The sequence below is a fragment of the Lynx canadensis genome, chromosome A1 (genome assembly GCF_007474595.2).
Source record: "Lynx canadensis isolate LIC74 chromosome A1, mLynCan4.pri.v2, whole genome shotgun sequence".
NCBI classification, from domain to species: domain Eukaryota; kingdom Metazoa; phylum Chordata; class Mammalia; order Carnivora; family Felidae; genus Lynx; species Lynx canadensis.
This window is the reverse complement of record NC_044303.2, coordinates 24,039,522-24,053,392: the sequence shown is the minus strand read 5'-3', so window position 1 is coordinate 24,053,392 and position 13,871 is coordinate 24,039,522.

Below are 13,871 nucleotides of genomic sequence, written 5' to 3'. Positions count from 1 at the left end.
GTGGTGTTTAGTTTAACAATACTCCTAACAGACAACCTTTGAGTGCTATGTCAAGCCCTGTTGTAGTGCTGAGTAGAACATTGAAGATAAGATTCCTGCCTTAATTCATAAACTTACATAGTTGGTGGCAGCAAGTTGGAGTTCAGGGGTATAGGGAGGAGGTATAAACTTGGTGATCCGTGGCATTGTGGTGGTACTTAAAGTATGAAACTTGGTGGGAACGCTGAGGGAAGGAGTGGAAACATAAGGGAAAAGAGGTTTGAGGACTGGGCCCTGGATTATTCCAATATTTTGATGTTGGAGCAATCTAGGGGGGAACTACTCAAGCAGAATGAGTAGCACTCAGTGAATTAGGAAGGACAAAGAGTACTATCCCAGAAGTCAGATAAAAAAAGGGGTGAGGGGGGAATGTACTCAACTGTCCAGTGCTCTGATTAGCTGAGCATGAGATAGAAGAAATGACAATCACATTTGCCAAAATGGAAACTTTTGGCTTTGACTGTAACTGGAGTAGTTGGGAGTAAGAGCCCAACTATGTGGATACAAAAAAAATATAGGAAGACGGGAAGAAGTGATAAATATAGACAGAGATAACTACTTTGATAATCTAAATGGAATTGCAAATGACGGGATATGAGGCAAAGGGAATTTTTTTTTTTTCAAGATAAAAATAAATTATACTGTGTCTTTGTGGTGGTAGGAATGATCCAGAAGAAAGGAAGAAATTGACCATGCAATAGAGGCAGGAAATAATTGCTGGAATGACAGCTTTGATTTAGAGACAAGGGATGGATTTTAAAGATTTTAAGGAGGTAGAGGATTCAACAAAAAATCTTTAGAGAAATGGTAAGACCACTTAGGGGAGTATGGTGTCTTGGAACCCAAAAGAAGAAAGTCTTCTCAAGAAAGAGGCTAAGAGGTCCGTGAATACTGAGATGTCTATTAAGATGAAAGCACGGAAGAGTCCATTGGATTTAGCAACATGAGTTTGGTGATAACCTTGATAAGATCCCTTTCATTGAAAATGTTAAAATATACACGAACAACATGGGTTGATAGCAGGGGGTGAATGGGAGGTGGAAAGATAGCATGTGACACGTGAGAAAACCAAGTGTCTAAAGGTGACTATGAGGTTTTAGATCTGAGCAACTGGGTGGGTGGAGTGGTCCTTAACCGAAGTGGGGAAGGCTTTAGGAGGTACAACTTTTAGAAAATTTCAGACCAGTTTGGGGCATGTTAAACTGGAGATGAATTATAACAAATAACAATGTCCTAAAACACAAGTGAATGTAAAGGTCTGGAGGAGAATGAGGGAGATTGAAGTTGGAGATACAAATTAGGATATTGTGAATATATAAGTGATGTTGAGAGTCATGAAATACTTGAGAAATCATCCCATCTAAGGAGAGTAAGAAGCTGTCCAAGGACAGAATCCAGAGATTCTTTAACATTTAGAGGTGAGGGAAATGAGGAAGAACCCACAAAGGACAGTGGGGTGGAGGTGATGATGAAGGAGAAAAAGGCAAGAGTGTGGTGTCCTGGGAGCTAAGACAATAGAATATATTTTTTAAAAAATTTATTTACATGTATGTATGACATAGAGGGTGTAACATAATGATTTAAAAACGGTAGGGGCACCTGGGTGACTCGGTTGAACATTGGCTCTTGATTTTGGCTTCCGGTCATGATCTCATGGTTTGTAAGACTGAGCCTTGTTGTCAGACTCTGCACTGAGTGTAGAGCCTGCTTGGGATTTTCTCTTGCGTGCTCGCGTGTGCCCTCTCTCTCTGCCCCTCTCCCCTGCTTGCATGCACTTCTGTCTTTCAAAGTATATAAACTTTAAAAAATACTTTAAAAATTCTGTATGTTACCCAGTGCTCATGATAAATGTACTCTTAATCTCCTTTACCTGTTTGACCCAGCCCTCTCCCAAACTCCCCTCTGGTAACCACCAGTTTGTTCTCTGTATTGTAACCATCTTTATGTTTTTGTTTGAGATTACACATACGAGTGAAACAACACGGTTTGTCTTTAGACTCTATCTGACTTATTTCGCTTAGCATTATACCCTTTAGGTCCATACATGGTGAAAATGTAAGATCTCAGTTTTTCTTGACTGAGTAATATTCCACTGAATACATATAACACTGTCCATCTATTGATGGACACGTGAGTTGCTTCCATTTGTTGGCAATTGTCAGTAATGCTGCAGTAAACATAGGGATGATAGATCTTCTCAAATTAGTGTTTTCATTTTGGGGGGGGGCGGGTAGATACCCAGTAGTAGAATTACTGGATCATATGGTATTCCCATTTTTAATTTTTTGAGGAACTTCTGTACTGTTTTTCAGAGTGGCTGTTCCAATTTGCATTCCCACCAACTGTGCATGAGTTCCTTTTTCTACACATTTGCACCAACACTTGTTATTTCTTGTCTTTTGGATGCTAGCCATTCTGCCTGGTGTGAAGTGATATCTCATTGTGGTTTTGATTTACATTTACCTGATGATGAGTAATGTTAAGCATCTTTTTATGTGTGGTCCTCTGTATATCTTGTATGGTGAAAGGTCTATTCAGGTTCTGTGCCCAACTTTTAATCAAATTATTTATCTTTTTGGTGTTGAGTTGGAGTTCTTTATTTTAGATATTAACTTCTTATCAAATACATCATTTTTAAACATATTCCATTCACTATGTTCCTTTATTTTGTTGTTGGCTTTTACTTTGCAAAAGCCTTTTTATGTTGGTATAGTCCCAATAGTTGATTTTTGCTTTCATTTCCCTTGCCTTAGGATACCTTTAGAATAAGTTTCTATTGATGTCCAAGAGATTAATGCCTGCTGCCTGCTTCAAGATGTTGGATGGTTTCAGGTGTTCAACCTATTTGAAGTTTCTTTGTATATGGTGTAGGAAAGTGGTCCAGTTTCATTCTTTGCCATGTAGCTGTTCAGTTGCCCCAGTACTATTTATTGAAGAGATTGTCTTCTCCCCACTGGATACTTTTAGCTACTTTGTCCTAGATTAATTGACTAGATAAGCATGGCTTTATCTCTGGGTTCTATATTCTGTTCCATTGATCCATATGTGTTTTTGTGCCAGTACTATCCTGTTTTTATTACTTCAGCTTTGTGGTATGACTTGAAATCTGGAACTGTGATACCTCCAGCTTTGATTGCTTGGCTAGTTGGGATCTCCTGTGGTTCCATATAAATTTTAGTATTCTAGTTCTGCGAAAAATGCTGTTGATACTGCATTGAATCTGTAGACTACTTTGGGTAGAATGGACATGTTCCCAACGTTCTTCCAATCCATGAATGTACAATAGCTTTCCATTTGTGTCCTCTTCAGTGCTTGCGTTTTCAGGTAACAGGTCTTTGGCCTCTTCAGTTAATTTTATTCTTAGGTATCGAACTCTTTTTGGTGTAATGGTAAATGGAATTTTTTCCTTAAAAAAGAAGGTGAAATACTGTGAAGCTTCTAGGAATCATGCACTTGAAGAGTATTTCATCATGTGGAAAACTACGCATAAGTTAACATTAAACAAGAGTAGGATATAAAGACCTCTCTAGAATATTATTGTTACTTTTGAGAACATGTATGCCTTTCTTAAATTTAAAGCAAACACATTAAAATGGTCAAAACCATCTGGGCCAAGAAGTTCATCATATTTTGGACTTTATAAGCTTTCTGAGCCATGTATATGCTCCTAGAAATATTACTTAATGATCAAATGTCCTATGAAGAGAGCTGGGGATGATCTTACATTCTTACTATGGGATACACTGACTTTAAGGTGAAATTTTTAAAAAATAGCTTGTACCTTTAAGACATAGTAGTTGTGGTATTCAGGATTTTATTGGCAAGGGGAAAATATCTAAGTCAAAGAAACCTCAGAAAGAGAGGTAATTGACAAGTCCAGGAATAGAACTGGAGCTTAAGGCATGGCAATATCTAGAAGCTAAAAAGATGGAGACAATATTTCTATCCCTAGAACTGGCTTTCCTTGGGGCTGAATTGATTTTCTTTTACTGAGATGGCTTCCTTCATATAGTTGTGAAAGATAGCTGCTGACAATGCCAATTTTTGCATTATTGAAGCTTGCGAAAAGGATTTAACTGTCATAATCCTTTTATCACACGGAGGGAAGATCCTGATTGGACCTGATGTTCAGATGCCCATCTCTGAACCAATCATGGTGGCTGGAAGAATTGAGTACTTGAACTGGCCAATATGGGTCCTGCCACCCGACCATCCTTGTGCGGAGATACCAGGACATGTGATTAACCAGTGCATTAGGACCCCTTTCCTGAATAAGGACTTCTACTCAGACTAGTAAAATGACTATCTAGCCTATTAATTGAATGACACACTTGATTTGCCAATTTCTTCTTTATTCAGTCGGATTAACTGAGGTGCTTCAAGGTGCATTGCCTTTATTTAAAGTCATAAGGAATCCACTTGGTACATTCTTACTAGATGTGCTTCCTGAAATACCTAATTTACAACCAGACACAATGCAGGTTTGGGGATAAACATATATATATTCTTTAGACTAATTATACGGCAGGGGGATAACCTCTTATATGAAGAGCACAGAACTATTTAAGGCAAATATTTTTGCCGGTTCCAAAGGATTGCCTCATAAAATCTTGCAGATGCTATTAAGTGAATCTCCAAGACATTTGGGCAGGATCCCAAATTTTGTTCTGGCACCAACTGAGGGTGGTGCTACCCTGGTAGTTGTTTGTGATATGTGCTGGAGGAATATTCCTGGCAAATACACATATTCCTAACTAGGACATGTAGTGAACCACATTGGACCATGTGAGCTGTGAGGGTTCTATTTGTGTGATCAGAGCCACACCTAACAGCCTGTTAGACCTCCCTTCTGTGTCCCCATTCCATTTCCAATTTTGGGGTAATAGGGAATATGGGTAGCTGATGGTTGAGGTACTTTCCAAGGGGGAAAAACCCTTGGGGACAATTTTACTGAAGGAGCACTATGAGAAAAGCAGCCTATTAGAGAAAATGCATCTAAAAAGCAAATCATGACAGCTCATTGCTCAGAGGATAGATTTTTAATGTCTTGGTTTCTTTCAGGGAAGGCTGTATCTTTTCACATTACAGCCTAATTGTGCCCTTGGGTTTGACCCACATTGGATCTCTACCTCATCTTGAATTTTGGTAGAATAAGATGGGTAGACCATATACTTGGTTCCTCTGTATTCTAATGGCTGCAATAATCATAGATTAGTGAATGTGAATAGTAATTATTGACCTTCCTCAGGAGTAAAACTGTATATCAGAAAAGCCAAATTTTCACCTTCATGAGGCCCTTGTTTATTTTTATTTTTAAATTAGGTAAATTACAGTTAACATCAGTGCAGTATTAGTTTCAGGTATACAATATAGTGATTCAAAACTTGAACAGATCTCCTGATGGTCATCACAACAAGTGCATCCCTTAATTCCCACTACCTATTTAAGCCATTCACCCACCCATTTCACCTCTGGTTACCATTGGTTTGTTCTGAATAGTTAAGACTTTAAATCTTGATTTGACTCTTTCCCACCCCCCCCCCCATTTGTTAAGTTCCACATGTGAGTGAAATCAAAGGGTATTTATCTTTGTCTGACTTATTTTGCTTAGTATAATACACTCCAGCTCCATCCACATTATTGAAAATGTAAGATTTTATTTTTTTAAAGTTTATTTTTGAGAGAGCATGAATGGGGAAGGGGAGAGAGAGAAAAGGAGACACAGAATCCAAAGCAGGCTCCAAGCTGTCAGCACAGAGCCCGACACGGGGCTCAGTACCTGAACTGGGAGATAATGATCTGAGTTGAAGTCGGATCCTTAACTGACAGAGCCACCCAGGGGCCCCAAGATTTTATTATTTTTGATGGCTGAGTAATATTCCACTATTTGTATGTATATGTGTGCATATGTGCTATGTATGTTGATATATATCTTACCTCTTCTTTATCCATTCATTAGTCAGTGGACACTTGGGCTGCTTCCATAATTTGGCTATTGTAGATAATGCTGCTATAAATATTGGGGTGCACGTATCTCGTTGAAATAGTATTTTTGTATTCATTGGGTAAATACTTAGTGTGATTGCTGCATGGCAGGGAAGTTCTATTTTTAACTTTCTGGGGACCCTCCATACTGTTTTTGCAGGGTGGTTGCATTCCTTTGCATTTCTACCAAAGTGCAAGAAGGTTCCCCTTTCTCCACATCCCTGCCAACGCTTGTTTCTTGTGTTACTGATTTTAATCATTTTGATAGGTAGGAGGTGATATCTCATTGGAGTCATTGATTTGTATTTCTCTGATAAGTGGTAATGAGCAGCTTTTCACATATCAGTTGGCCATTTGTCATCTTTGGAAAAATACCTATTCATGTCTTTTGCCCATATTTGTATAATTTGTGACTTTTTAAATCAAATATCCCTTCTGTCCACCTGACATTGCTGTTTCTGGCAGTTAAACCCCTCAGGGTCTTTTATCAAAACCTCCAATGGGGTTCCAGAAATTATTGAAATGGACAAGAATATTACTGTATATTAAAATTATTCCTTCAGGAGAGAAGGGTTTAAGATGGCAGAGGAGTATGGAAACCCTAGTTTTGTCTGGTTCCTGGAGCACAGATAAATATAAAATCATTTTGAACACCCAAGAAACTGATCTGAGGGCTCAGCAAAAATGTACAACTAAAGGTGAAAATAACCCATTGTGGAAGGTAGGAACTACAGGGAGTTGATTTGGGGGAGAGAAGAGCTGTAGGTGCTGCAATGGGGAGGGAACCCTGATCGGAGAAAGGGAGAGTAAAAGCACATGCAGGAAACTGCACAAGGAAATCTTCCTCTGAGCGCTTGGATGGCTCGGTTGTTAAGCTTCCCTCTCTTGATGTCAACTCAGGTCATGATCCTCTTGGTTCATGGGTCTGAGCCCTGTGTTGGGCTCTGCACTGAGAGTGCAGAGCCTGCTTGGGATTTGCCCTCTCTCTCCCTCTCTGTCCCTCCCCTGCTTTGACTCCCTCCCTCTTAAATAAAAAAGCCTCTTCCTCCAAACCATTAACTGTGGAAAAAGCAGGGCTAAATACTACAAATTTCTATAAACAGTGGAGTGCAGAGTCTGAAATTGGGGAGGTTTGGGCCATCAAAGATGTTGTCTGGTGGGGTTAGTGTTGTTCCAGTGGGGAAGGAGGGCAGAGACCTGGGAGTGGGTAGTATGGGCTGAGGCTCCCCTGGGTTGCATGGGGGAGATGCTCCCCTGCTTGGGATGCATTTGGGAGATGGGACACAGCCTCTCTGAGAGCAAAAGACCCGGCAGGTGCCACTGAGCTGCCCTCTTCAACACAGGACCAGGGACACTGGCTGAGGGCAGTAAGCCTTCTGTGCTTTACCATAAACTCTGACCCACTGCACAGCTGTACAGCTGATTTCTTGGACAAGCCAACACTTGGCACAGCTCAGTGAGAGCCTCTCCCAGAGGATCAGTGTGATCCGTGCTGCAGGAATCTCTAAAATTTGGAGAGACAGAACAGAGGTATGTTGTGCCACCTGGCAGGTGGGCAGGTCAGATGCAGGCAGGGATCTGGTGAAGCTGGGGACACAAGAGAGGTGAGGGCTTCCTGAAGAGTGGTGGCCCACACTTCCCACTCCAGGGACAAATGAGCTTGGGGATGTCTTTTTCATCCTGTCCATCAGCACTGACCAACTTCATTGAGCAAAAACAGTGCTCTGTCCCTCTCCTGCTCATGCTGTTTCCTTCAAAAATAAAAAACATGAAAAAAAATTTCTTTTTTAAAAGATATATTCTGTTCTTGGATGGCATGTTCTGTATACATGTTATGTCCATCTAGTGTAGTGTGCCATTCAAAGGCACTGTTATATTATTGATTTTCTGGCTGGGTGATCTATTCATTGATACAAGTGGGATGTTAAAGTCCCCTACTATTCATTACCATCCATTTCTCTTCCTGTTGATTAATTTTTGCTTATGTATATAGGTGCTCCGGATAAAATGCAGTTAAATGCATTTTTTTTTTTTTAGCTCCAGTTAAAAATGCTGTATCTTCTTGTGGGATCAATCCCTTTATCATTGTGTAGTGCTCTTTTTTTCCCTCTTGTTATAGTATAGTTTTGAAGTCTCTTTTATTGGTTAAAAGTATAGCTTGGGGCCTCCCCTCTCCCCAAGAAAAAAACAAAACGTTTCTGCTTCTATTTGCAGGGTAAATGGTTTCCCATCCCTTCACTTGTTGTCTGTATGTGTCTATAGGTCTGAGGTAAGTCTTCTGGAGGCAGCACACAGATGGGTCTTGTTTTTAATCCATTCAAACTGTTTTTTGACTGGACCATTTAGGCCGCTTACAGTTAATTATTGATAAGTATGTACTTACTGCCATTTTGTTATGTTTTCTAGTTTTTGTTTATTTTTTGAGTTATTCTGGTACCTTGTAGGGATTGACTTTATACAGTGTTACATTTGGCTTGATTTTTTTTTTTTTTTTTTCTTTGTGGATCTATTACAGGTTGTGAGTTTCTGGTCACCATGAGGTTTATTTGTAATAACCTAAGTACATAGCAGTCTATATTAATTTGACTATCATTTAAGTTCAAACACATTGTAAAAAACTTGCTTACTCCTTTTACATTTTATGTATATGCTGTTAGATTTTACATCCTTTCATTCATCATGTTCTTATATCTAATTATGGCCTTTTTTTTTTTTAAGATTCTCTAAAGGTTTTTGTAAGCATTCAAAATTTCTTTGAAGTAGACATATCCTGTTAGTTTCAGGTGTATAATACAGTGATTTGACAATAATATACATTCTAAAATGCTCATGATAAGTATGATTACCATCTCAAGATTTAAAGTTATTGCAATATTGTTAACTATTCGCTATGCTGTAAATTTTACATCCATGACTTATTTTATAACTGGAAATTTGTATGTCTTCATCTCCTTTATCTGTTTCACTCCATCTTCACTCCTACCCCTTGGCCAACAACCAGTTCTCTGTAGTTGAGTCACTTGTTTTGTTTTTTTTTTGTTTTGTTTTTGTTTGTTTTTGGTTAGATTCCACATGTAAGTGGAATCATACAGTATTTGCCTTTCTCTGACTTATTTCACCTAGCAAAATACCCTCTAGGTCCATTCATGCCCTTGCAAATGCCAAGATCTTATTCTTTTATATGGCTCAGTAATAATCCTGTGTCTGTGTGTGTGTGTGTGTGTGTGTGTGTGTGTGTGTGTGTGTGTGTATTGCATCTTCTTGATCCATATATCTATTGATAGGTACTTGGGTAGTTCCCATGTCATGGCTATTATGAAAAAAAAAGCTGCAATAAACATAGGGGTGCACGTATCATTTTCAATTAGTGTTTTTATTTTTTTCAAACAAACACCCAGAAGTGGTAATGCTAGCTCTGTAGAATAAACTTGGAATCATTCTTTTTCCTCCTTTTATTATTATTATTATTTTTTGCAATAGTTTGAGAAGGATAGGTGTTAGTTTTCTAAATGTAGTGTGGAATCGATGAAAACACAGGTTTCCTTTAAATTGTCAGCTCTAACATTTTTACATTTTTAAAACTTTTTTTTTAATACATCTTATAAACCACCAGTTGTTAAAACTTGTGCCTCACTGTTAGACACAAAAAAATTTAAGTGACACATAAAAATATTTAAGAAATGTTTATTGTACCTACAATTTTTTTTTCATTTATATATAAACTTTCAAGGCCTAAAAATGAAGCAATTTGGGGAACCTGCAATCTTTGTAACTGAAAAACCCTGACTTTCACTTGGAATATCTCTGTTCCTTAGTTGGGAATTCTCTGCTTGTACCATTTCCATCAAAGTTAATTTTAACTCTGTTGTAGTAACTTGGTTCCAGATAACTTGTTAACAAAGGTCAAATGTCTTTCTCTAGATCATTTTCCACAAAGAAAAGTCAAAGACAGGAGAAAATACTTAACCTACTCAGGCAACGTAAAAATGTAACACCTAGTACTTGTGAAGATCTGTGCCTGTGATTGAGGTTTTTACATCTTTTGTAACTTTTAAGTATATGTGTATACCTTTACTAGAGAGCTTTAATAAACTATAAAAAGAGAAAATCAGCATGCTTATATTACTACTTTTTTTCCCCCTGGTTTTCCTTCTGGTTTTGTTAATAACAATACTAAGAATTTCTGGGGTTTATAATGTTAAATACTATTTTGTGACCATAATCCCCATATCTAATCTAGGCTTAGTCCTATGGTTTTCTGGGATGTACCACCATGTAGTTGATCATTTGTCTAGTTATCTTTTGGTTGATAGAAGATAGTTCTGTAGTAGTTTATTCAAAAACGACACCTGAAACTATATGACCTGACTTTGAAAAGTTAAAAAACACCTCTGTAAGTATACTTAAACGTTTAGTCAGATTCTTGCCATTTTCTTGAACATTGTACATAAAGTCTTTAATCACTCAATTCAGGTATGCTTGACAAAAAAAAATTGTACATATTTAATGGATACAGCTTGATGACTTTGGAGATAAGTACGCATCTAGGAACCTCTGAACACATTTTTGTCATAAACATAATTATCACCTTCAAAGGTTTCCTCACTTTTGATTTATGGTAAGAACACTTAACATAAGATATACCCCCTAAGCAAATTTTAAAGTATGCGATATGCTATTAACTGTAGGAACTATGCCAGATAGTAGACCTCTAGGACTTAGTCATTTTGCATAACTGAAAGTTAGTCCTCTTGAACATCTCCCTCTTTTTCTCCCCTTGCCCTACACCAAGTCGTAGCATCCGTGATTCTACTCTCTGCTTCTGTGTTTAGCTATTTTAGAGTTCCTCACGTAAGTGGTATCATCTAGTATTTCTCCTGTATCTGGCTTATTTCATTTAGCACAGTGCCTTCCAGGTCCACTTAAGTGATCCCAAATGGTGGGATTTGCTTTAAGGCTGAATAACATTCTATTGTGTATATATCACATTTTCTTAATCCATTTATCGATCATAGACATTTAGGCTGCGTCCATGTCTTGGCTATTGCCAATAAAAGGACACCATGTATATTCTTAGTATCTTCTGTTGAATATGGCTGTGTAGAAATATGAGTTTAGTGAGATTTTTCACACTGTTTTAAGCGTTTGATTCCTCGTGTTGGAATGCTCAAAGGGCTTAGGTGTGTGTGTTTTTTTAAATTTTTTTTTTTTAAAGCTTTTTGATGTCGAGTAAGTTTACCTGGAAACGTACTGCTATTGATCCTTGTCAGTTTTTCCTGGAACATACTGTGCCCTTTCAATGTATAGATGAAATTCCTCTTGAAGTCCTCCTGAAACTTTCCTGAATTATAGCTTAATATCTTTTTTGTGTGGCCTAAAACAACAAATACTCTAATAGTTGTGGAAGCCAGATGCCTAAAACCAAGGTTATGACAGGGCCATGATCTTTCCAAAGGCTCTTGGAGAGAATCCTTAAAAAACTTTCCTAGTATTTGTCCCTTCAGGACACCAATTATGAGTTTGTCTTACTGCTTTAATTTCATGGCCATCATTTTCTTTGTAATGCATCTTTGTATTTAATTTTATTAATCTTGACTGTCCTACATTTTAGTGTTTTAGCACTGTCTATTTCTGCTATTTTCAGTATGGTCTACATTTGTGAAACTACTTCGTATTTTCTGTTGCCATGAGCCAGGTCCTGCTATATTTCTTGATTTCCCTGTTAATCTTACCTGAGACTGCCCAAGATCTTAGAATCACTGTTTCAAGCTCTTGATTATAGAGGAGATTGATTAATACCTTTACATTCATGACCTATGTTTGGTCAAAATTTTAATATTCTCCCCGGAAATGTTTTGAGAAGAGCATATAGTCTTGGTCTGCTAGTTTTTCCTCAACCACTCCCCTTATATTCTTCCCCTTTGCTTAGAGAATTTGTCCATAGGTCTAGAGCAATTTACATCTTGTTTGCTCAAGTTGCTGATCATACACTGTGAGGTTTACAGCTTACTTCTCTCTAGCTGTGAGAGATGGATACTGCAGGACAATGATGCAAATATTGGCCGTAGATACCCTGCCTCACTGCTACTTGAAGATTTTTCATTCAGCCTTGCCTTCTCTATCCCAAATTGGATTAGGAAAGCTCATGTTAACATGCTTATTCTATCCTGCATATTACAAAAAACAAACACCAAAATGGTTTGTTGGTCCTCTCTCTCATAGTGGACCATTTCCTGGGAACGTCTATGCTGCCAGCTTTGAGATACGAAGCCACAGGCATTCTCTTGGCATGTCCCATACCTCTTTTCTCCTGAATTTGGCAGCCTTTTTTCACATATGGTTGCAATGCGTTGCAAGGTTGCAATAAGCTATACAGCCTGTATTTGCTTCTAACTCCTGGAGTTTGTATGGTGCCACTAAAAAAACAAAGGGGCAAAATTGTCTTAAGTACATATATTGGAATTGTCTTTTTGTTGCGCTGGATGAATTCTGTTGGAGTCAGACTGAATTCTCTTTTCCTACCAATTCTATTGTGTCAAAGCCTTATGTTTTAAAGTTTTGATTCTATAATTCCTGAGCTTATGAAAACAGGTGAAATGTGTTTAAATATCAAGAAGAGAAGGTCGTCTTATTTTTCTCAGTGTAAGGAGATTTGAAGAACTTAATGTCTTCCAAAGTATGTGTGCTCAAGCTTTTGGCCAAGGCTTTGAGGACTGTTATCTATTCATGGCCAGTTTGAGGAAAAGGGTGGTTTGCCATATTCTACCACATCTTTCTATTTAAATTTTTTGTGTATTTTTGAGAGAATCCCACTGCCAGTGCAGAGCCTGATGTGGGGCTCAAACTCCCGAACTGTGAGATCATGACCTGAGCCGAAATCAGGAGTTGGATGCTTAACTGACTGAGCCACCCAGGTGCCTCTATTTTTTTGTTTTATTTTAATCCTATTTAGTTGATACAGTGTTATATCAGTTGCAGGTGTACAGCATAGTGATTCAGCACTTGCATATATCACCATGTGCTCCTCACAAGTGCATTTCTCAAGCCCCAACACCTACTGAACATCTCCCCTCTGCTAACTAGATCTTAATATTCTAAAGAAAGGGTTGGGGGTGCCTGGGTGGCTCAGTCGGTTGAGCATCCGACTTTGGCTCAGGACATGATCTCCTGCCTTGTGGGTTCCAGCCCTGTGTCAGCTTCTGTGCTGACGGCTCCGAGCCTGGAGCCTGCTTCGGATTCTCTGTCTCCCTCTCTCTCTGTACCTCTCCCCTGCTCATGTTCTGTCTGTCTGTCTGTCTCTCTCTCTCTCTCTCTCTCAAAAATAAACATTAATTTTTTTTTTTTTTTTAAAGAAAGGGTTGGGCCACCTGTGCTGTCAGCACAGTCTGCTTGGGATTCTCTCTCCTCTCTCTGCCCTCCCCTGCTTGCCTTGCTGAGTGTTCATTCTCTCGCCCTCTCTCTCTCTCTCTCTCAAAATAAAAAAAAACAGGGACACCTGGGTGGCTGAGTCGGGTAAGCGTCCAGCTTCAGCTCAGGTCATGAATTCAGGGCTCATGGGTTTGAGCTCCGCGTCAGGCTCTGTGCTGACAACTCAGAGCCTGGAGCCTGCTTCAGATTCTGTTTCCATCTCTCTTGCTGCCCCTCCCCTGCTTGTGCACTCTCTCTCTCTCCCTCAAATATAAACAAACATTAAATTCAAAAAAAAAAAAAAAAAAAAAAAAAAAATTGTCAAAGTATGGCTCTCAGGCTAAATACTGCCCCCTGCCTGTTTCAGTCAAGGCTTATTAGAAAATGACCATGCTCATTTTCTTCCATGTAGTCTATGACTTCTTTTGAGCTACAACAGA